Genomic DNA, 23,060 nt, shown 5'->3' with positions numbered 1-23,060 from the left:
TTGCTGACTGGGAGCTCCAGATCCAGCCCCTTAAGACCAGACCCTGAGAAAAACCTGGGCAAGGCCTGGGATGGGTGGAGGGCTCCTACGAATCGACTGCATTTGTGCCATGCCTCAACGTGGTCCCACGTGGACCGGGTGGCCTCACGGGTGCCCTGTGCTTGCAGAAGGAGGCTGCTGGCGCGCATGGGGCGGCTCAGCTGCACGTCGAGTATTGCAGCTGGGAACGGGAGTGCTGGCCTCATCTGCCGAGCTTGGGTCCCCCGGCACAACCCTGTGATGCCAGGGCGGTGGGAGTTGCAAAAATTGTGTAAAGCTCTCCAGATGTCAAGCTGAAGGCCAAGAAGCATTTCAGGAGGGTCTTGGCAGCGTGGGACATAGGGAAATCTCACAGGGCACACTGCTGATCACCTCTGGGGTTGCCCTGGCCCCCTCTCCCTTTGCCCCTAGGGGAGTCTGGGGCTGGCTTGGTGAACACGAGGCATTTTGGGAGAAGGGGGAGGATAAAAGGGCAAGATGCAGAGGGTTAGATAGAAGTCAGCAGCAGCTGCTTGGCAGAGATTGTGCGCGCTCTCTGCTCAGAGAGGACGCCTTCCCCGGGCTCGTCAGCCGTCTGCAGCACGGCGATTAATCATTGGTGTCAGAATCCCTAATCCTATTCAATGGAAAACAAACAGCGCGGCATCCAGCCCTGTGCTGAGCCCAAGCAATTAGCATGTTTACATGGACTGGGAAAGCTCAACAAAGAGTGGGCAACGGGGGCCACAGGAAATGAACCCTTGTCAGCCCTCGATGCTCGGCGAGCCCCTGGATCCCCGGGCTTTGACCCAGGCCCAAGCTTGGAAATGTGGTTTGAGGGGGTTGAGTGCAGCTAGTTGCTACCAAAAATGTGTTTTCTTCACGGGGGCAGCTGCTGAAACAGGGGCTGTGTCCGAGTTGTAGGGTCAGCTGGGGAAATAGGGTCTGGGGGTGATGGGGTTTGCTCGGGGGTCGGTGTTGAGCCAGCGGTGGAAAAAGCAGCAGCCAAAGCTTTGGCAATTGCAGCATACTAAACCCTGTGGCCAGCCCCATATCCCCCTTCCTGCCCCTCTCCAGAGCACGCTGCTGGAGCTGACACCTCTGGGTGAGATTGGTTCGGGCAGGACTGGGGTCCCTGGGGTGCAAGGGCGGGGGGCTTGGGGCCGTCGAGCAGGCTCTGAGGAGGTCTGAGAGAAGTGAAGGGAGATTTATTTATTTAACTGGGCTCTGTTGTTCGCAGTTTCTCCGTGGAACAGACAGCAAACAGCAAGCAAGAGGAGCAGAACCCAGGACGAGGAGTTTCTGTAGGACCTACCAGAAGCTGGCTGGCAGTTTAGGTATGTGAGCAATGGCAAAAAAAGGAGTTTGCATTTAAGCTTCAAGTGCAGCTTCTGGGCTTGGGAGGCTGGGAGGGAGACGCTCCTCGCGAGTACTTGATTCCTCTCGAAATGAAGGGGCTTCCTAGGTGCTGCTTCCCTTCCAGAAACGCATCTGATTTTGGGGAGTGGGGAAAAAAAAGAGGATTGATTCAAATAAAAATGTATTTGTATGAGAAAAATTATTTCCTTCCATGAGAAAACACATAGTTTGAGGCAAATTTATGGCTTTGGCCTGGTCATTAATATCTGGTTGTCAAAAAGTATTGGTTTGAACAAAAATATGTTGTAATAAAAATGCATTGTTTTGAAGAAATTTATTGTCCCCATGAAAACCTATTCAATTCAGAAAGATATGTTGATTTCAATGAAAATCTATTTGTTTTAAGAGACAGAGAGAAGTTGCATTCAGCTGAGAGCCAGGGGCTTCTCTCCTTACAAATCTCCTTGCAATCCTGTTGTAATTAGACAGAAGAAACCCAGAAAATCTGCAAACAGACAGCAAAGGGAGCTTAAAGATGCTACCTGAGAGGAGATGGGCAGCGTGGCAGTGGTGGGAGGGAGTGCTGGGGGGTGTTGGAGGTGGGGGAACACCCTGACATGTGTGGGTGCAGGTTTTTAAGGTGCCTGGGGCTGTGGTCGTCTCCTGTCCTTACGAATCAGGTGACTTCTCACTCCAGCAGCTCTTCTTTGCTCTGCAAAGCTTGTGCTCCCTTGCTAAGTGCACGTGCTGAGAGGGCTCCTATGAGCCCACTTCATACTGCTACGTAGAGGTGGAGATCTTGCAGGTGCCCAGAGGGTGTCTGGCTGGGAGCATGCAAGAGCCTCGTCTCCCTCTTCATCTCCCAAGCCAAACCGTGTGGGCAGTTGGATTCTCGTGGAAGCGACCCGTCATCAGGTTTTCTCTCTGTTTTCAGGCTGGCAGTCCTCTCTCTGAAGGCCTCTCCTTGCATTTATTGTAAAGGAAAGTGAATGCACGAGCGTACTGGTGCGAGGAGAAGCAGAGCAGCAGCACGTGGGCACGGCTGTGATCTCGGATAGGCAGCGCTTGTGCGAGTGCAGGTACGGGTTCATACGCTGATAGCACTTCCAGCTTTGCAATCCTTTTGCAACCTTACTTGGGCTTGCAAACCATGAGTGCTGTGCCTGCAAGCAGCCTGCACCCTGGCTGATGACATCCCAGCACTGCCCTGGGCGTGCAGCAGGGTGAGGTTTGGGGACCCCTTTTGGGTAAGGGGATTGCATGGCTGTGCACTTCCCAGCCCCGCTGCGGCGTTAGCCCCAGGAGGGGCCGAGGAGAGGGAGCCGGTGTGAGCTTTGCTGTTGTGCCTAAGCCTCTCTCCCCACCAGCAGGGACCAGGCCAAATTCTCTCTGAGCTCAAAAGCCCTAATACCACCTTAGCCGGGATTATGAGAGGAGCCACCGTGGCACCACCTGAAATCCACCTCCTGGTGCCTCCCGTTTAAAACAATCAGTACATGTTTGCAGTGGGCTTTTTCTTTCATTATGCTCCAACTCTGCTATTTAATCAGCTCCTTCCTTCCTCTGTTTGTACAAGGCAGCGCTAACCCATATTAAAGGGGGGAAGGGAAGGCACGAGATAAAATAAAATCACCTACCCAAGAAATGTCACTGCTGCAGTGTTATCCCCTCCCTGCCAACACGCGCTCGGGTTCTGGTGTCAATGGAAAGGTTGCCTCTGATTAATATTAATAAAGAATTAGAGCTGTGTTTGTCATGATCACCTCGTTTGGTATTGCTCTGTGTGGCAGGTGAAAGCAGAGGAAGGAAGGGAAGAGGTCTGCGTGGCATTCATTAATCATTTCATCAGGAAGGAGTTCAAAGCAGAGCCCTGCCTTAACGAGGGCTGCAGGCAGGGACGAGGCCGTGCTTATCCAGCCATTCCTCCTCACGTCTGCGACCTGCCTGGTCAGCTGCTAAGGTGCTCTTAAGGATCTAGGGTATTTTGGTGCCCAAATGTGGGCTGTCTTGGGCTTGGATAGTCCAAGGTGATGTATGAAAGACGGATATAGGTCTGCCACTGGTATCTACAGATCTGCAGTTAAAAAATGACAGATGACTCAGGACCCTTGAAGAACATCTTTAGTTCCCCTTTGACTCAAGAAACTTAAGAAACAGTGTTTAAGGAGTTGGGTTTTTAGCTCTTTCTCAGGCAGTAACCTTTCTCCTTCCTGCTGAGACAAAGAACTCCTCAGGGCAGGGAATTCTGCTGGGTCTACAGGTGGCCAGGAGCTGGGAGATCCTTGTGAGACACAGGGATCAGTGGGGGCTCCTGGAGTAAGCCCCAGGAAGGCATGTTCCGTCTCTAGGACAAGTGTGGTGGGGTCACAACGGAACTGAAAACAGGTATTCAGTCTAAGAGGGCTCCTTGACTTCCAAAGTATGGTTCTCCCCACCACAAAATAGGTGACTAAGCAGCAGAACCCCCGATACCTTTTCTCCCTTGAGTAGAAGGACTGTTGGATGGACGTGTGCTTAAACAGATATTAGATGGTGGCCTGAATCCCATCTGCAGCACCTTTGCCGAACTTCTGTAGCAGACCAGAGGTGTCTCCAACATGTGGTGTGGTGGGGAACACGAGGATGAGTGCTGTAGGACCTCAGGTTGTCTACTTATGCAGATTGGCATATTAAGAGGAAGTGACTCTGGCTGGGGACACCCCCTTGCTTTGGGATCACAGTACTCAAGCAAGTCTGGGCTGATACTAGTATAAGGGCCTAACATGGGCAATCTATCTCTACTTTTAGTGGGATTTTGTTTCTTTAACATGGAGAGGTTCCTGTACGTCTTGGCTTGGTTAAACGCATCTGTATGTGGCCAGAACTGGTCTGTGCTTTCTTCTGTCCTGTATTTTCTGGACACAAGGCAAGAAAGAGATGCACGCGTATATACGGCAAAGTATTTTTGTAGTAAGAATTTCCAGCTCAACCTTCTTCTTGCTCCCTTTTCCTTCTTTTTGTTTGTGGATGCTATTTATTATTCAAATGTGGGACGAGTCGAGCCAAGTGGTGCATTGCTCTCATTAATTATTCTCCGGGATTAAGGAATCAGTTAAAACCATATCTCCCTTAATCCTGTTTTATTAATTTTATGTTCTTGGCAAAAAAGAAGGAAAACAACAACCCCCCACCCTCTTTACAAAGGGATCATGCAGCTTTCTGCTGGGAGCCCGAGAAGAGGAAGTCTCTGGTGTTCCATGGATGCTCTTCTTATTAATTTGATAAAATAAATTAGCACAGGATTAGCGCCTTCCTGCGTGGGCCTGCAGCATAGCTCAGCTGTGGTTACCACCTTCAGGGGAGGCATTAGGCATCGTTTTGGTTGCACAGAGGTGAAATGCGAGAGCCCCGGTCCCTTTGTTCCTGGGAAAGCGAACTTCCCTCTTGCTAACAGCACGGCTCGCAGCCTCTCTTCCCCTGCTCAGGTGCATGCACAAGCCCATCAGCTCATCTCGTGTAGCAGCCAGCGGTGAGAACTGTAATCAGCGTCTTCCTTTTGTGATTGTTGGGAGATGAGAAGGAAAGGGCTTTCTCAGGACAGCACAGGTTCGATTCCTGAGAGCCAAGATTTGGTCTGGGGTAGAGGGCAGAGGGAGAACGGGAGAAAGGAAGGGGAGCTTTTGGGGTTTCATCTGCACTGAGTGGCAGAGGTGCTCCAGCTGGTGCCTTGGGACCTTTGTGAACCTTCTGGCCGGAGACCGGGCTGCGAGGGAACAATGTGTGGCTGCAGTGCAGGTTTAGAAGCATCCAGACTGCTTCTTTTATGTGGCTGTCAGACAGGAGAGAGGCCCCTGGTGGTGTGTGGCCACACGACCTGTCCCTTGGATGCAGGGGAACCCGTAGGAGACTTCCATGGGCTAGGTGAAGCCAGTCCCAGGTGGGTCTGAAGCTTGCAAGGCTCAGGGAGCTGGACCAGCACTGCTGGGTTCGGTCTCTCAAGGCGTGCCCTGAGCAGCACAGTGTGGAAGCATCTTGTCCCTCACCCAAAAGAAATTTCTTAGGTGGCTTTTGGGAAATCCATGCTATCGTTACATTTATACTGGCATTGGTAAGGCAATGCTCAGAGATCTGACGTGGATGGTGTGAGACTGGTAAAATAGGCTGTATTAAAAAAAAAAAAAAAAAAAAGACTGTGATGCTTGTGTGGCTGATACGTTCTTGTCCTGCTCTTGCCTGGAAGCTGAAGATGACTGTCCTCACCCCCGCTGAGCTGGGTGCTGGGGATGCATTACTGCTTACTCTTTGATTAAGGAAGGCTTTCAAAGCAGAATTGTGCCTGAAATACTGCTAAGTGTTTTCTCCACGGAGAGGGGGTCTTGTTTGCTGCTGCTGATGGTGGCTTAGAAATGAGTCAGCTGGGCAGGGTCGCGATGGAGGGAAGTTTGCCCTTCAGTGTAGGAACAGAGCTCCAGTCCACCTGCAGATTTACTGTGAAGGGCTGCACGGATTAACAGGTGTTGGCAGATAAATGTCCGTATGTCCTGTCAGCCTTGGGGTCGCTTCTGAAAGCTGTTCTTTCTTCTGAGGGTGTCTGACTCACAAAATCTCTTCCGGCCTTACCTGCCCTCCCCTGAACACCTTTGCTGCAAAACTGAGGGACACCCTAAAGGTCACTGCTGTTGTTTTTGAGGCTTTTTGTTACGGAAATTCCCACAATTTCAGTTATCTGAAAGAGAGAACTCTAAAAAAGATAGAGATTTTTGCGAAAGAACTTCATTTGGTACTTAATCATAGAACAAAGCTGTGATCAGAGGCTGTCAGACCCTGCAACAATACAAATAACAGCAAGATCATCTTCAGGACTGTATTTGTCAAAGATCCCAAATTGACGCGTTTCTATTCCCTCTGTCTTTTCTTTTCCAGCTAGGGATTTCTTTTTCTCCTGCAAAGTATCTGCTGTGTTTTCTTGTTTGTGAAAACTCACTAGGTAGCAGGGAAGTTTATTTTTATAAAATTACCTGGTTCCGTTGGAGGAAAAGTATAAAGCGAATGGCCTCATTTGTTTTATTCTGTCTAGGAACAACTTCCTAACAGCTGTGTTAGAAAGAGCCAGCTCTTTCTTCTGCTGCTGTTAGAGGAGAAGGCAGGGAGCGAGAGGATGCCCCATTTCCAGGCACTGGGAACCCCCTGTGAACACAGCCTGATGTCTTACATCTGTTAAGGTACAAATAAGATTCAGGCAGGATTTCGTGACTTGATAAAAAGTTATGGAAAATCAGGGGGAAGCAGCAAGGTGCCAGGCTGGCACCAGGCAAATCCTGTCTTATCTCAGCCTGAAGAGCCCCGGAGCTGGACAGGAGGTGGAGTGGGATGCACGGAGCTGGCTGGAGGTGAATGGTGCTCTGGGCCTAAGGAAATGTGGGAGAATCCTCCTAGTGATGCCAAGGAACATGGCAAATGATGCTGAGTTAGGCTTTATCCCACTCCTAAAATCCAGCGTTGGCTGGGAGGAGTTTTATCAGTGGTGGTTGGGCAGAAAATCTCATCCGCACAGGTGCCTGTAAGCCTGTCCTGGTTGGGTTGGAGGGACCTTCCCTAAGTCAGGGTCATGCTGTGGCATGTCCAGGGCAACCTTCCCCTCCCTGGGGACACAAACCAAAGAAGGGTGCAGGTGTGAACACCACTGGAGTTGGCTTCAGCAGTCATTGACTTTGAAAAAAGCTGAGGAAAAGCCAAACAGACATTAATAAAGCCTTCAAACAGCCTTCTGCTGGTGCCCCAATGGTGTCTTGATCTCGTTCCCAATCTTTTGGGTGAAAGAGCTCTTTTAAGTTAATTTGCATTGCGAAGCATCGCTAATGCTCTGGTGGAGGAAGCCTCGCGCGGCCGTGCACAAGGCAAGCCAAAAAAACAAAGGCGTGTATTTCAGATTTGAGGTAGGAATTATATACACTTAGAGTCATGAACTCTGGGTAATAATTGAAAGGTCAGATTGATGAGAGCAGCCTCCGAGATACGATTTCTATGACAGCTTGATGGATGCCCCACTATCAAGGTGTGCTTTTAATCATAATCTCATTACTCCACTTCTTATGGTTCGACTCACCTAAACTCATGGAAGGAATCAGGGGCCACCTCTAAAATGTGAATCGGCTTTTATTTGGAGGAAGAGCAGTTGAGGGGCTGGGAGAACAAAAAGGAAAGGAAGGAGCCAACAAAGAAAAAAAAAACCACCTTCGTAGTTGAGGATGAGTCAGGAGCAGGCATGAGAGCAACACCTCAGTGCTGCAGAGCAGCTCCGGCTAGCTCTCCACTGCCTGGAAATGGGACCAGTAGGGATTAGGGATGGTCTGAATCAAAGAAGGAGACTTGAACCTCTCCCAGCATGAGAATGGATCGTCCCCGTGAATCTTGCTGCATTGGTGCCCCTCAGAGTCTGGACACGGGGCCTCCCAAGAGTGTTGCAGCTTTCTCAGGCACTGGAGGAGCGTCTTTTTGGGGAGAGAACCAGTGCTGGCAGTTGACATGCTCTGATTTAGCCATCCCAAATCCATGCTGAAGCTTCCTGCTGATGGCCAACTGCAAAATGCTTATGCACAGATGGAGAGCACCAGCTTCTAGCCTGGGATCGCCGAGCCTTGGAGTAGGCCAAAGCCTTTCTCTTGAGATCGTGGTGCGTGGGAGCTGAGAAGATGGAGGCCCTGGAGACCCACCTCATCCACTGGGCCCAACCGTGGCGTGGCTGTGCAGAAAGTGCACCGTGGGCTTCACCGATGGTGATGGGCACGGCTTCTACCCCGGACCACCAGCAACACCATGCCTGGAGGGACGGGTGGCCTGGCAGTGGCTCCCAAAACCATCCTTATGGGTTCCTCCATGAGCTCGGTGCCTAGGCCGGAGGATGCCGGGGTGGCACCGCGCGGCCGGTCCTGCAATTCATCCTCGCCTCCCTTGAACCTCCTGGAAGAGTTAGTATGGAAATTTCAACCTATTTTTAAGGGTTATTTTCACTCAAGTGAAATCTATCAAAGAAGGAGGGTTATTTTTACAGCGCGCAGCAACTGCCGGTTGCCATGGCAGCGGGCCGGGCGAAATGCAATAAAGCATCCCTCTGTTATCGTAAACACAAAGGGAACCACTGGCACCGAAAAGAAAGGCGACTGTCACGGGGGGAGGAAGGCAACACCGTGGTGTGCTCACCAAGACCCAACCCGGTTACATTCAGGGAGATTTTTGTGGGGTCCCCTGTGCCCATGTGGGGTCTGGGGGACCAAGAGGAGCGAGCCTCCCCCAGCTCCCCTCAGTGAGTGTTGAGGGCACTGGCACGTCAGCCTGAGCTGAACTTTTTCCTTCTTCATTTGCAAAAACTTGGGAGAAGTTCTGAAAATGTGTCACCTAAAGAAAGGGGCAGGGCAGGGGAAACCTTTTTATTTTTTTTGGCTTGATTTCCAGGACAAGGAGCAACCACAGCTGGCTGTGGAGGTCTCTTCTTCAAAGCGCAGAGTGATGTTTCAGGTGATGAGAGGGTTTCTCTTCTCCAGCTCTTCCAAAGGTGTCCGTTTGTAAACGTAGGTGCCCTGTTTGATGGAAGCAGCTGCACACGTGTGTGACTGAACTACCCCTGCTGCTGTCAGGCCAAGGAGAACCTCGGTGAGCATGGACAAGAGCAGCTCCCAGAGCGGTGGAGGACCCCATGTGGGATCTCCCTCTTCACCTGTGCCTGTCCCTGCGCGTGAGCCCTTGGGTCTTCCAGCAGCATCAGGGGACACCACTAGAAACTGCACCAGCCCCTTGAGGTACATGTTTTGTCCCTGAAGTCTATCCTCATGTGCCTTTAGTGCTTCTCTTGTGGCTCTGTGGAGACCTCACAGCTGCCCTTTGCTGTTCCTCCCTCCCAAGACGCAGGTTGTCCTAAGGTGGCACATCTTGTGTGCTCAAGGGCTGGCTGGGCAGGAGGAAGCCCAACATAATTGTTGCCTTGTGCTGAAGCTCTCCTGAAGTACCATGTGGGTATTTTCAGCTTCAACTCCGGCTGAGGCAACCACCAGTAATGTGAAGGGAGAGCAAGCAGGCATGGGACTTGGCTTCCTCACCGTAAACTGGGTACTAAAAACCAGACCATCCAAAATGCCTTGCCACTTGGCTCACTCCGGAGAAGTCACTCAGCTCTGGGGGTTGTCACTTAGCTCTGTCGTTGGATGAAGCCAGTGGTCCAGCCTAAGGTCAGTCCCACTCCCATAAAAATAAATGCTCAAGGGCATACACGGGAGCTGCGTGCCCCATCACCACTGAATTCCAGGGGTGGGTGTAGGAAATGGTTGAACTCTTGCACCAACTGAAAGTCCCTCTCCTACCTTATGGCAGAGACATCTCTGTGCGCTGGTTGATCCAAGACCCTGCTGTAGGGTTTGCAGGGCAATGGTTTTTGGCGACGTGTGGCCTGCTTTTTCAGCATCTCATAAACAGGGAAAAGAAACAAAGGCAAGAATTGCCATGCAGCAGTGTGTGTGTAAATAGATCCCTGGGAGGGTGAGGCCAGCAGTAGGGAAGGGATCGAGACGATTTCTATTGCCAAAGGAGCAGCCGTGAAGCTGCTTGCCTTTGTGGCTGGACCCTGGGGTGGTAGGTTGGTGCTCCTCATGCCCAGTGCTCACTTATCTGGGCTAAGAAAACCTTCTGCTTGCCACGGGAAGGGGGTTGCTCCATGTTTTAAAAAGGTTAATGGCTTTTTTTGTTGGATAGTAAGGAAAAAATTATGATAGTGCTCAGGTGGAGATGTATCTCATCTAAAAGGGTTTCTAATGATTGGGCTTTATGTTGAATTATTAGAGGGTCAATAACCAGCATGTGTGGTGATCTGGGGGTCCTCTAGCAAGGATCTGGACTAGGGACACAGCCACTGGGTTTGCTAGGACCACCCTTAGGGGTGTGGGACCCAGTGCCCTGAAGAGTCCAGGGGCATGCGTGTCCCATCCCATGGGGTCTCCTTCCTGCCTTGCCACCACCCCTCTGCCATCACCTTGCCGTGATGGCTCCGCTCTCAGGTCCCCACCTTTGTCCTCGTTCACCTTTGTGCCCTTTGGTGCCCCCCAGCTTGGTGACAGCCACTTCTTCCTACCTTATGGTGACCCCCACCTGAAGTACCACCTTGACCACGCATGATCAAGCCGCAGGTCTCTAGGAGGCACTGAGCCAAAAATCTTGCTGCAGGGGAGCGTTTTCACCAGGGATCTTCTCCAAAGCGAAGTCAAGGAGCACTTCCCCGGGGGGCTCGGGTCTGAGCCCTCGTGCTGACAGCGTGCCACAATATTCTGGCAGAGCGCTGGATGATCTCTTTGAGATTAAACTTAATTCACAAGTCCTTAACCTAAGGTTCCCGTTCATAAGTGTTTCATTATTGAGGGGTGAGTACCTGGCAGCTTCATTCTTTAATAGCATATATAGCATGTTACACTTTACAATGCATTAGCAATAAATGCTTAATGGAAGAGGCTATATCAAGCTGTTAGATAGAAAGCCTATTATAAAACGTGGGCTCCTGCTCAAACAATGCGTGCGTCTGTTTAACACCTGATGTTAACTCAGAAAGTGTGTTAGAAAGCACCGCTCCTTGGCACAGAGAAAATAAGAAGCACTTTATGTATTAAAGTGTCACCAAAATTTCCTCGCTTGTTTAAAACAATCTGGAGGAAACGTTGTCTTAAAAGGTAGCTGCCTGAGATGGGAAGGCTGGAGCAATCCGTCAGGAGCGGGGGCTGGGGATGGCAGGAGATGTGCAGCAAGGCTGGATCGTGCCCGTTCAGCGCAGCGTGGGGGGGAGCCCGTTTTAAGGCCAGACTTACTGAAATGTTGGTTGGGTCTCCAGACCCCTGGGCACCTTCCGTGCAACCTCTCCTTGGGAGTGGGGCTGTCCCAGCAGGCTGGCCGTGGCTTGGTCTAGCTGAACACCGCAGCCCTCTGAAGATGCGGAGTCCTCCCCAGCCTGCTGGTGCCAATCTCACCCACCGAAACCTCCCAGCTTCTGCAAGGAGATTCCCCCATTTTTAATTAACTGAGACCTCAAGTTTGTGGGTTGATCTTTAATTTTTATTTATTTTTTAAGCATCGTAGCACAAACCCAAGCTGTCATTGTTGGTGGGGTCTGTCTGCATCTGGCCCAGGCTGAGCTACGTGCCCAACTGCGCAATCCACCACAAAATTCAGTGCTTCCTATTTGCAGTGTCCACCTTTGAGGCCACCAGGGGGTGAGACCCAGCAGCACAGGCAGGAGAGCATGTGGTTTGTGCATTTCACATTCACAGTCTCCAAGTCCAGGTGGTGCCTGCTCTGTCCTGCAAACCCCACGATGATTTTGGCATCAACAGAACCAGCCTGGGCTTCTTTGACTTCCAAAGCAGGTGTGCTATTCTGCACCATGACTCTTCAGTCCTGGCCACACTGTCTTCTTCCAGTGCTTCAGCAGTTAAATAGAAAATGGTGTTTGAGAAGATTAGAATTAAGTTATTAAAGCATCTGGACACTTTTAAGAGGATTGCTGAGCGTCGTAGTACTCAAGATTGACTTGAGAATTTGGGGTTGGATTTGCAGCTGGAAGAAATTCCTCATGTACTGTATACCTGCCCCCTGTGTATATGTTAGCATACTTGGCACAGATGTCTCTTTGTTTCCGTACAGGAAACTAATTGCCTTTCTTGTTTCAGGCTGAAGTTTTCCTGTGTCATTCTGTAAATAATGAGAGGCATTTCTCAAAGTTTGCCAGGCGCCTTTGTCTCCCCTGACGGCGCTTCAGCTGCTTGCCCTGCACGGGCAGAGCATCCCCCTTGCTGGAAACCTGGTGCCACCTCGGCGAGGTCTGCGCTGGTGCTGAGGTTTGTCAGGGAGGCATCCTGCACGGTAGCAGGGAGGTGAACACGGGGAGAAGGAGGTTCCATATCAGTGACAAACTTTGCCTTGGAGCTCTATCTCCAAGGTAGAGAGGCTGAATTTTGGTACGCACTCTCTCCTTGGCCATCAGACACATCTCCTGGGGTTTAAAGAACAGCAGAAGGTCAGGGCTCGTGACAGTCAGAAACAACACCATGCCACGGTGGGAATCCGTCTCTCTCCTCCTGGTACCAAATGATGGTTTGCTACAGACCTGTGGGAAAACAGAAATCCTCAGAGCCTTCCCAGGCAGGGAGCTGGAACAGACACGGAATAAAACAAGGACGAGAGAGCCTGGATCTAGCCTACAGCTGTGCCCACTGCTTCCATTTGATGTGAAAGAGGAATTCAGGGCAATAATGAGAGACCAGCTGCGGTCTGGTCACTGCTGCTGGCCTCCGTGCTCTCTCCTGTCCCCTTTGTCTGTCCCTGTGCTCCAGCTGCCAACACTGGTGTGCAGGCAGGGCTGCTCATGTGGCCCCGTCCCAGCCGCAGGCAGCTCGGTGCTATTCCTGCTCACCGCTCTCATTGCCACCGCAGCTCTCCTTTCTACAGTGTAATTTGGGCTGCAGAGTAATTGAGGGGTTTGCAATCAGCACCAGCACCAAAGAGGGCTTGTGGTGAGGGCAAGGCTTGGCTTTAGCTGGGTGAAGACCGCCTGGGAGGAAGCCCTCTGGGTGGCCAGGAGATGTGGTCGGGCTTGGAAATCGAAGCTGAGCCTTCACCGCCTGCCCTGGTGAGCCGGGCTGTGTCGGTGCTCCCAGGATGGCTCCCTGGGTGCGCTGGGGGATGCTGAGCCGTGCCTCAGTTTCCCCTCTCAACAAGCAGGGGAAGGAGCCTGTGGGGCAGCTTGGAGGCAGCATGGGGCTCTCCTGACAGCATTTGGGGTGTGCGGCGTGCTGTGCTGCGGTGGCTGTTACTGAGACCGAAGCTGGCAGGGAGGGCTGAGCATCCTGAGCCAGCTCGAGCCAGCAGCTCTGCACGGAGGATTTGGCCTGGACCTTTATTACCTGTCCCCCTTGTCACTTTTGGGTAGCAGGAGCACGCACACGGGGGGTATCCAGCTACTTTGGGGCTGTCACGTCTGCCGCAGGGGGCACAGTGCAGCGTGTGACAAGCCGGTGTCATTAGCGCAGGTCTCAGGCTGCTGCCAGGTGGGGTTTGCTGGAAAACCTCCCTGTGCAGGAGCCCCTCACCCGGAGCCTGGCTGGAGCACGGATCCTGCCCGCTGCTCAGCACCTGCCCGAGTTGCTGCTTCCTCCTCTCCTTGCTGACACGGGCAGGGGACGCGCCGCGGTGCCGCTAATTGCGGAGGGCTCGTGCTTTCGGCACCGCCGGCCGCAGGCTGCCAGCCTCCCCGAGCGCCCGGCTGGTGCAGGCGTTGCATCTGATCTGTCACTGCTTGCTCTGACACAGGCCTGGCCCACGCCTGGGCAGTGATGAGCATTAATTGGGTCCCCCCTCCGCCTCGCACCGGCTGGGCAGCATCACCATGGCAAAGGCAGCGAGCGGCTGAGAGCTTTTGGACGGACGCGGACCCGTCAGGCATGGACCCAGAGGGCTGCAAGTGGCGGGATGAGCGTAGGGGTGCTGTCAGAAGCATCGGGCTGCAGGTATCATCTCAAAAGGGGCTGGTACACGTGGTTAGAGATGCTTAAATACACTCCTAAAGCTGGATGCTGCAGCCACCACACCTGCCTGAGGTGGCTGCAAATGCTGTAGCTGGTGCTGGGGTAGCAGGACTGGGCACGATGCTGCTGCTCTGCATACCAAGGCATGCCGATCTGCTTGCAGCATCCCTTTCTCAGCTTCCAGCCTCCCTGGTGGCAGCACGTGATGCCTTTCTTGAGCTGGTGAGGGCTGCTGCGTGCTCCAGGTCAGCTGGCTGCGTGGCACCAAGAGCAGCGTGGCCCCGTGACGGCGCGGCTGCGATTGCTGGGGGGCATTTTGCCTGTAGCTCCCCAGTTCTGCTGCATTTCTGTCAGTAACACCTTCATCTGGGGCATTTTACCCAATCTCTCGTGCTCAGGGACTTTGACGGCTATTTTTGGCTTTGAATGTGGTCATCAAGAAAGAGCATCAAGTGCATTGCTTGCTTTATCTGCCTGCGCATTCTCCGTGGGATGGCACTGGGTTAATCTCTTTTAAAAGTGCAAATCATGGAGCATTTGGGGTCCCAGGAGCCCACCAAAACCCTGCTGATGCATCTGTTCAGTTGAAAAATGTGCATCCACTTGCTGAACCAGTGGAAATGGTGCTGGGCTGCCTGTCCTTAGGTGCAGCTGCCGGGGCTCAGCTCACCTCTTGTGTGAGCTCCCAAGGGAGCCGGACACCAACGAGGGTGGCTGAGGCCCCTGCTTTCATCTCAGTTGCGATGGGGCGATAGCCAGGACACCCTGGGCAGGAGGAGTTTAAAGAAACCCACTTTCTGCACAGCTCGAGCTCCAGCTGGGTCTCCCTGTTTGCTAGAAATCGCGGCCAGCTCTAAAACAAACCCGAGATACTGCAAATAGTTGCATTGGATGGGAAATCTAACAGCCCTGTGACCTTTCAGGGGTAGGAGGGACTCGTCTTGCTCTTGACTGCCATAGCCGTGGTGCCAAGAGCATCCCGCAGCAGCCTGAAGGTCGGCGTTGCCCTTTTCTTGCCCTGGCAGCTCCCCTGGGCAGGGAGGGAGGTCTGCAGGCAGCTGCGGGCCCACCGCTCATGCAGAGGCTGCGGCTGTGCTAAGGAGCAATTAGAAAGACTGACACGAGCTTAACGGAGCACCAGGAGGCATTTATCCAGCCTCTGGCAAGTGGAAGTCCTTAACAAGATCTAAAGGAGTTAGGGCTGATCTCAGCTTCACTCGCTCACCCCCAGCCAAAAAAAAAAAAAAAAAAAAAGCCTTGAAATTTAGGAAATTAATTGGAAGTAAAGTATAGCACTCAAGTCGTTATACAATGTATTTTAAAAAAAGTGCTTGGTGCTGGCTTCCCAAAGGTCCTGCTCACATCAAGGGAGGCACAGGCTGTCAGAGGCAGGGATGTTGTCGTGCAGGAGCCCCCAAAACCGTTCCCTTGCAGATGTCCTTTCTACCTCATTATACCTACTTCGTGTTTTCCAAGCATTTTTGACCACATTAATGATTAAAGCAAACCGGGATTCTTATTGGCAGCACAAATCACTTTTTCAAGATGACACCAGCACTTACAGTCTTATTACTGTCATTAACAAGATTATTATTATGACTTTGCCGTGCTCCCCCGTTCTAAAGAAAGCAATCCGAATACTCTGGCTTAAAGATATCCCAGCCTCGTTTTGCCTCTCTAACCAAAAAAGAGGTCATGTCAGCCCTTCTAGGTAACAGAAGAGCACCTTTCTACGGATGTACTTAGTGTATTTTGGGTTATCCAGCCCAGTTCCCAGGCCTGTGCTTGTATTTGGGTGTCTCCGAGGTTGGCGGTGGTCTCCTGTCCTCTGCAGCCTTCGCTGGCTGGGTACGGAGCCAGGGGCTGTGGCGAGCCTTGCTCCCTGGCAGGGTGGCGCTGGCACTGGGTGACACCTGGCCAGCCTCTGGGAGTAGCCCCAAGGAGCTGGAGGAGGTCCAGGGAACCGATCCCAGCATCTCGTTGAAGCTCCCAGCCACGGCGCCTTCCCTCCCTTTGCCGAGCTTCGGGGCGCCGCCAGCCCCATCCATCTCGCAGGATGGGTTCTTGGCCGCCCCGCAACGAGATGCCGTGCGGTAAAGCAGGGAGCTGACAGGGTGTTTGTCACGGCTGGGCCCGTCCTCGCCAGCCTGGAGGTAGCTGGATGATAGGATACACAGGAGAGGACACATTGTTCCTCGTCTTGGCCGTTACGGCTTTACAAATGACTATTCCGAGCTTAGTTCCAAAATGGTGTCGTGGCTTTCGCTGCTGTCATCAATTGCCATCAACACTGCATTTAGCTGACATAATTACTTATTGTTACAATCAGTGCCCATTAGGTTAAAGCTAAATTACAGTCTCAGTCCTTGGGAACTGCCTATTACATCCATATGAATACGCAAAGTTCATCACTCATGATTAACGTTGCTACAGTGAATACAAAAGGAATTAGTGAGGACCTGTCACTTATTGTAAAGTGCTGCCAGATTATGGTATCAGAAATGATGTGTCAACTGTTAAAACTTAATAATCCATGCTGGAGCGCTGTATCTGATTATAACACCGATCAAAGGAGAGGCCTGATTGGCACCGGGAAACCCAGGCTGGGTGGCGATGGGACCGATAACCTACATGGGTCAGGAGTCCTGCACCGTGTGTTGGAGCTGCTCGCTTGGGGTTGGGACCCTGCTGGGGCACGTGGCTGCGAAGGGGACACGTGGCCACAGTGCTCGGGCACGTGGCTGAGCCAGGAGGCTGGGTACGGCTCCGGCTAACGGTGGAAGTCCCTTGCTTCTTGCAGTGACAGGAACAGATCTCCCCACTCGTCATCACCCACGGAGGGCTCCTCGTTCACTTGGGTTTTGCTGGACTCGTTTTCATAGGGGAAAAAAGCTGCATGAAGTGGTGTGTGTATAAATGTGTGCACGCGTGCATGAATTTAGAAAAAGTCCTACCTTTTTGTTTTGGCGTTACTCAAGGGGACCGTCTGATTTTTCTTTTCAAAAAGACTTTTGTTTTGAAACTTTTTTTTTTTTTGCATTTGTCTTTCACATTCTCAAGGCTGAAGAAAATGCTTTGCCTGACCTCAAATGCTATAACGCTGCTTCTTTTTTCTTTTAATATTTTTTCCTAAAAAGCTTCCTACAAGCAAACAACTGGGAGAAGGAGCGGCACCATTCTGGCTGAAGCACATGGGATTGAGAAGTTTGGGTACCTGCAGATCTGCACCTAGCTCCTGATGCAAGTGGGGACTGAGCCATGGGACAGCGAGGCCCCTCCAGGTACACGGCGTTTTGCTCCTCGTCCAGCGGTGTGCCTGGAGCCACGACACAGGGAGGTGCTCCAGGGCGGGCAGGCGCTTCTGTAGGACCACCAAAGGGTTGTGAGTCTCTCACCAAAGTCAGCATGGTTGTTCCTCGCAGACCTGCATTTTCCTTTGTGGCTCCTGGCTGCAGATGTTTGCTGGTGGTCATGGCTTGATGTGCTGCTGAAAGCTGGCTGCCTCGCACTAGCATGCTTACACTCACCCGTAACCAGTTTGGGTTTCCTGACAGCGTTTTGCCTCGCCGCCAAAGAGTATTTAAAACTCATGAGGGCCTCTGGTCGAAGGCTTCTGGAAACTTTGCATGATTTCTGGCAAGCGTTTTGCCTTCTGCTGTTGCTGTCACGATGACAGAGCTCCTGTGGACAACAGAGGCGTGCTTGTCCTTCTGACACGGGGTGGTCCTTGGTAACGGGAGCAAGGTTTGTGGCTCCGTGGTGTGCCAGAGCTGAGATTGCCCATGTGTGCCCCAGGTAGTTTAACCTGGGAGCCGGGGAAGGGCTCGCTGCTCTGTAATCCCCAAATCCTCGCAGGATGTTTTAAAAGGGAGCTGCAGCACTTGCTGCTCAGCGATCAATGCTGGGGGGAAAAGCAGCCATGATTCCCTGCGAGCTTCTCCAGCACGGCGAGTTACCTGCTGCTCCTCTTAACTCCTCTGTGGGACTCCAGCACTGGTTTTGGTCTCCCAGAGGTTCATCTCTAGTCCCTTCAGCAGATATCTACCTAACACCCTCTCTACTGAAATGGGATGCGACGCAACCACCTGCTCTGGCACGGACCTAGTGCTGGTGCCCATCCAGCCTGTGTGCACCGAAACCGTCAAGAGCTGGGCTCAGATATCTCTGCAAGGAGCTGCACACCCACGGCAAAGCCACACAGGCCACAAACAGCAAAGCTGCGAGGCCAGGTAGTTAACGTCAGTGCTGCCGCCGTGCTCGTGGCTGCTCCAGGCTGTGTGCCCAGCAATGCCCACCACCAGCAGCTCTGCCCGAGAGTTCATCCGAGCATCCGCAGTGCTCACCCGAGCTGTGACCTTCTGTGCCATCTGCCACTGACAACGTGAAGAAAAGCCCTTGGTGTATTTGAAGGCATGTTTGCATCGTACATCCCCTTCCCTCTTCCGTTGTTTTTCCCAGACCTCCAGCCAGCCTCGTCTCTCTCCTCCAGATTTGCTCCAGTTGTGCTTCACCTCATTTGAGGAGCAGTGCCTTTTTTTTTTACTAGTTCAAACCACCTTTGCCTGTGGCCCCGTGGGACCTGTGCTGCTCCCATCCTGCTCACTGCTTCCCGATCAGCCCCCGTGCTCTGCAGCTGTTGGACGGCCAAGGGAAGAAACTTTACGTCTCTCTTGGAGAGCATCCTGGCTTTTGGTGATGACGTCTTCAATCTGCTCCCTGTCCTGCCTTACGCTAGGTACACGTGTGCTGATCTATGTGTATGTGGCATCGTGCCCATATTGTCCTCTGCGATGCACTAAGGAGCCTGGTAGCAGTACCAAGGGCCTAAAAAACTGTAGTAGGACTGAAGGTTTCAGATAAGCTTTATGTAGGTCCTCCACACTAGGACCTTCCTCTTTCAGTGTCTCTTAGGGTTTTTTCATCTTCAGTTGCCTAACAATGATGGCAAGAACTGGATTTCTTTCTTTCCTGCTGCAGCTCCAGCTAAGCAAATCTAACTAAACTAAAAACACTTGTTTGGGCTAAACTGCAAATGTTTTCTTAAAACGTCTTTGGTGTGAACTTGCAAACAAGATTTCCCAGGTCCAGCTCTGTTCTGGTTCAGCTGGTATATTTGATCTATGGAAAAAATATTAAAGCATTTACTTACTGTAGGCAAACAAAACTCTCTTTAGAGGACCTGAAATGCAATCTGTCATTTTCATTTCAAATCATTTGAAATGTCTCTATAATTTTAACCATAAAATGGAAAGTGTAACTGGCTAGTCACTGCTCCTTTTTAAGGCATTCAAATGAAACGTTGCATTTTTTTTATTTTCCTTCTAACTTTTCCCGTTTGTTGGCTCATTTGGAAGTCGGCAATTCCCTGAGATGAAGTTGCACAAAGTTGGCTGTTGCTGAATTTGCATTTTTCCCAGAAGAGAGGCAGAGACAGAGGGAAAAACGTCGCCGTGCTGCATCGCCAGGCACTGCGTCCCCCGTGGGCCTGCCCGCCCTCACCTCCTCCACCCGCCGGTGTCCTCGGTGGCGATCCCCCCCATCCCCGCTCGGACGCAGGATTGCAGCTCCGGCTCCTCTTCCCTGCGCATCATCAACATGTTGTTTCCAGGGTCATAAATTTGCACGGTGATGAGACACAACCAGATGTTAGGATACGTGAAGCGACTGGCGAAGCAGCCTGCTTGGCGCAGCCCCCGCCGCTGGAGTCCGCCGCCCGCTAATGAGAAGCAGGTCTCACGCCTTGAGCTGGGCCAGGACAGACGGAGAGCATCCCCAGGAGCTGCCACCTCGACCCCCGGCCTGCTCTCGGTGCCCGGGGAGCACCTCGGGGCTCTTTGGTGGCTCTTGGCTTCTGGCAGCCATCTGGAAAGCTGCTTTGGCCTGGCGCAGGGAGGGATGCGCGAGGCCGTGGTCCTCCTTGCTAGCAAGGAAGCCGGTTACAATGCCGTGTGGTGCTCTGTCGTGTAAAAATGCTTCTGAGACGCGGGTTTTGGATGGTCTGTGTGGCTGAACGGGTTGGGTTTTAACGGAGAGATCCATGGGGAGGTCGTAGCTCAGGATGCTGATCCTGTATCCGCTGCTGGGAACCTGTGTTGGCGTAAAATACTCGTTTCCACGTGGCTTCAGCCCCCGTGTCCTGAGGTACCCGTGTCCCCATGGGTGGGCAGGGGCTGGGGAGGGTGGCACTGCAAGGGAGTCCTGCAGGGAACGTGCAGTGGTCCGCAGGACAGCCGCAGCTTTTGGCCAGCATGTAGCAGATGCTACCCCTGTGATCCAGGCCCTCGTGGTGTTTTGGGGTACGCACTAAACATCTGGGGACGCACACCCTGATGACAGTCCCTGGGCACAGCCATCCTGTGAGTGCTTTCTCATCGTGGTCTCTTTCTTCCACCACTGTCTTGGAAGTCCCTGGGGGTCCCTGCTGCCCCAGGGGCGAGGCTGAGCCCTGTGTGGGGCTGGCATGGCTCTGTTGTGGCATCAGGGCCGGCCTTGCATCACAGGGTGAGTTTAAGTCGATTAAGGTAATCCCATGTGGAGGTCTGGCCTCAGTGCCACTTCTCTGTCCCGTCGTCCTTCCCTGGACCACGCAGGCGGTGGTGGTACCTCCTCCTACACCTCCATGCACGCTCCCATCGCCTGGGGACGGGCAAGTGCATAGGTGTGTGCACGTGGGAGAGGAGACCCATCTGAAGGGGTGTGCTGGTACCAGACCTAAGGGCTAGGTGCTGGCCAGGGTGTCCTGGGGGGCACTCCTTGCTCGGAGGCTCAGGAGCAGCCTCCAACGTGGCAAAGAAGGAGACAGAGCTTGGGGTGTCCTTGGAGGGGACAAAACACTGCAGGGCACATGGCCATGAGCATCCCTTCGAGCTGCGGTTCAATCCCGTTGGGATCTGGGGGACACGTCCCCCCCTGCAGTGACCCAAGAGGGAGGGCGAAAACTAGTGGCTCTGCTCTCAGCATCCCACTCGCGCGGTGCTGAGCCCCCGAAGGGCTTCACCACCCTCCAGGAGAGCCTCCATCCTCCTCCTCGCTGCAAAGCCAGGAGAAACGAGGCCGTCAGCTCGCCGCCCCGAGCGTGTAAAGGGAAGGAGGGGACGGGGCCTTACAGGGGGTGAGGGGACCTCGGCCTCCCCGCCGAGCCTCCGCTCCTTTGTGCGGCGCAGGTTGGAGGGAGTTTGGGTTAAAAGGGGTTAACAGCTCTCTGCTGTAACACATGATTGGTCTTTATGAGGTTGAAACTCTTGTCTGTTTGAGGCCTACAGATGATGCTAAAGAGCACAATAATGACAGCAATTCAAAGCAATCTAATTATGCAAACGGGAGGCTAAACAATTTCATCATCCTTAAATTAGATTGTCCTAATGAGATAAAGACACCAATTAATCCTGAATTAATTTCAATAGCCTATTTCAGGCAAACACTTTAATATGCAAATGTAAATGAGAAACAAAGCCTACTGTAGAATGCCAGAGTTCAGAACCTCTCTCTGCACAGCTGCAGCGGGTGTAAATAGTGTCTAATGAGTTTGCATGGAAAGACACAACCGGTTGAAAACTGGAGCCTCCGTACAGCACAGCCGGTGCCTCAGGTACGCGGCGGTGCCGAGGCGGCAGGGGGACGGCCGGGCTGGCACCGGGGAGCCGCCGCGCACGGGGCACGGGACGGGAGCCGCCGCGGGACACGGGGCTTTAACGAGATGCTGGAGCCGAGTACCTGGCCGGTCGCCTTTCTAGGACACGGAGATGGTTTTAATTAGCTGGTGGATAATTGGTTTAAATTAGCCGGTTTGCTCTGCGCTCGCAAAGGTCCGCTCCCAGTTTTTCTCCCAGGCACTTGGCAGGGGAAAGGGTGAAGCCTGGGATGTAGGTTACAGGGAAGGCGGATGCCCTCCCTAGTGTCTCCCACCTTGCTCCCCGTCCGTAGCAAAGCACCACCAACATCTCCTTTGAGCCCTCCTGGAAGCAAGCACCTGCCCCGAGGGCCTGATCCTGAACTCAAACTTGTGCTTCCCTGTGAGTAGGAGCACGTGCTGGGGGTGCTGTGCAGAGGGCCACAAAGGCAGCTGTGGCACTGATGGTCACGCTGGGTTATTCCTCTGGCTGTGTCCCTTCTCCAGCAGGTCCCAGGAACATGCCTTGGAGGAAGTGTTAAAATAGCCCAAAAAAAACTATTCTGTCCCAGAATGAGCACCTTTTGGGTAATCTATGCCCTTCCCCCTCTAGGGCTGCTGTTGGAGGATAGCATGAACAGAAAGGCTTTGTGTCCTTCCAGAAAATACATGACAACCCTGGACATTCTTCCCCTTAAAAATGTCCATTCTCTGTCTGAATTGTGGCAGGGTTTATCTCCAGCATCACCCCGTGGCAGCACGTGCTGCAGGCTCAGGAGGTGCGGTCCCTCTTGTCCTCCCACCAGCACCATTCGGTGACCTCCACCGAGTGAACATCTCACATCTTCCCTGTGTGCTGGAGGGAATTTGCTCGTTGTTTTGGCACCGTGTCATCATCCCACCGGGACATTTCATGGAGCAGGGAGGTTTGTGGATTTCCAGCCCAGAGCGAGGTCCTGCCTTGCTCACATCCCCTCTGGCACGGACTTTAGGACCAAATAATGTCCCTGCGGTTTATTGTCCCCTCCTGCTTAGCTTTGGAGGGCTTTGTGAGTGGTGATTGGGGATTTCGGCACTTCTAGTGGGAAATCTTGGGGAAGCATCGCCTGTGCAGCGTGGGATTTCATCCGTGCTGGGTAGACAGCAAACATCCCTTCCCATTTCTGCGGCCTGAATGGGCACGGGGTTTATTGACGGATGAGTGGAGGCAGCGAAAGGGCTGACGGCCCGGAGCTCGCGGCGTGCCAGCAGACCTGGAGATCTATCACACATGTTTGTCCTTGGAAAAAAGACAATTGACTCTGTAAATTGCTTCATCTCTGGCACTCGGGGTACCAGCACCGCCTTTTCCTCTGGAGCCTGGGGGATTTTTTCCAAAGCCTTTGGTGCTGCCTGGGCTCTGTTCTCAGTGCCGTCAGCAGTGCGAGCTCTGGCTCAGCGGGCGCTGCCGTGCCACGGACAGAGATGTGGGTGAGAGCTCGCTGCTCCCAAACCAGAGCAGGGCCATCCGACCGATGTCTAACCGGTGCTTCGGGGCAGAG

General features: G+C 52.8%; 1 protein-coding gene across 3 annotated transcripts in view; it reads left to right on the top strand.

Moving 5' to 3' along the window:
* LOC106047788 (uncharacterized) overlaps positions 1-23,060 on the top strand; it is a 136,513-nt gene that overhangs the window by 90,749 nt on the left and 22,704 nt on the right. For all 3 annotated transcript variants that reach the window (XR_010833126.1, XM_067001327.1, XM_067001326.1), the window contains 4 exons: positions 1,259-1,355; positions 2,312-2,456; positions 13,696-13,892; positions 17,048-23,060. The exon at positions 17,048-23,060 is cut by the window's right edge and continues 22,704 nt beyond it. The gene's annotated coding sequence lies outside the window, so the exon portion shown is untranslated. The remainder of the gene's footprint in view (positions 1-1,258; positions 1,356-2,311; positions 2,457-13,695; positions 13,893-17,047) is intronic.

The sequence above is a fragment of the Anser cygnoides genome, chromosome 8 (genome assembly GCF_040182565.1).
Source record: "Anser cygnoides isolate HZ-2024a breed goose chromosome 8, Taihu_goose_T2T_genome, whole genome shotgun sequence".
Taxonomy (NCBI): Eukaryota; Metazoa; Chordata; class Aves; order Anseriformes; family Anatidae; genus Anser; species Anser cygnoides.
Note: the sequence above shows the minus strand (reverse complement) of the source record. Positions and strands in the feature narration are given on the sequence as shown.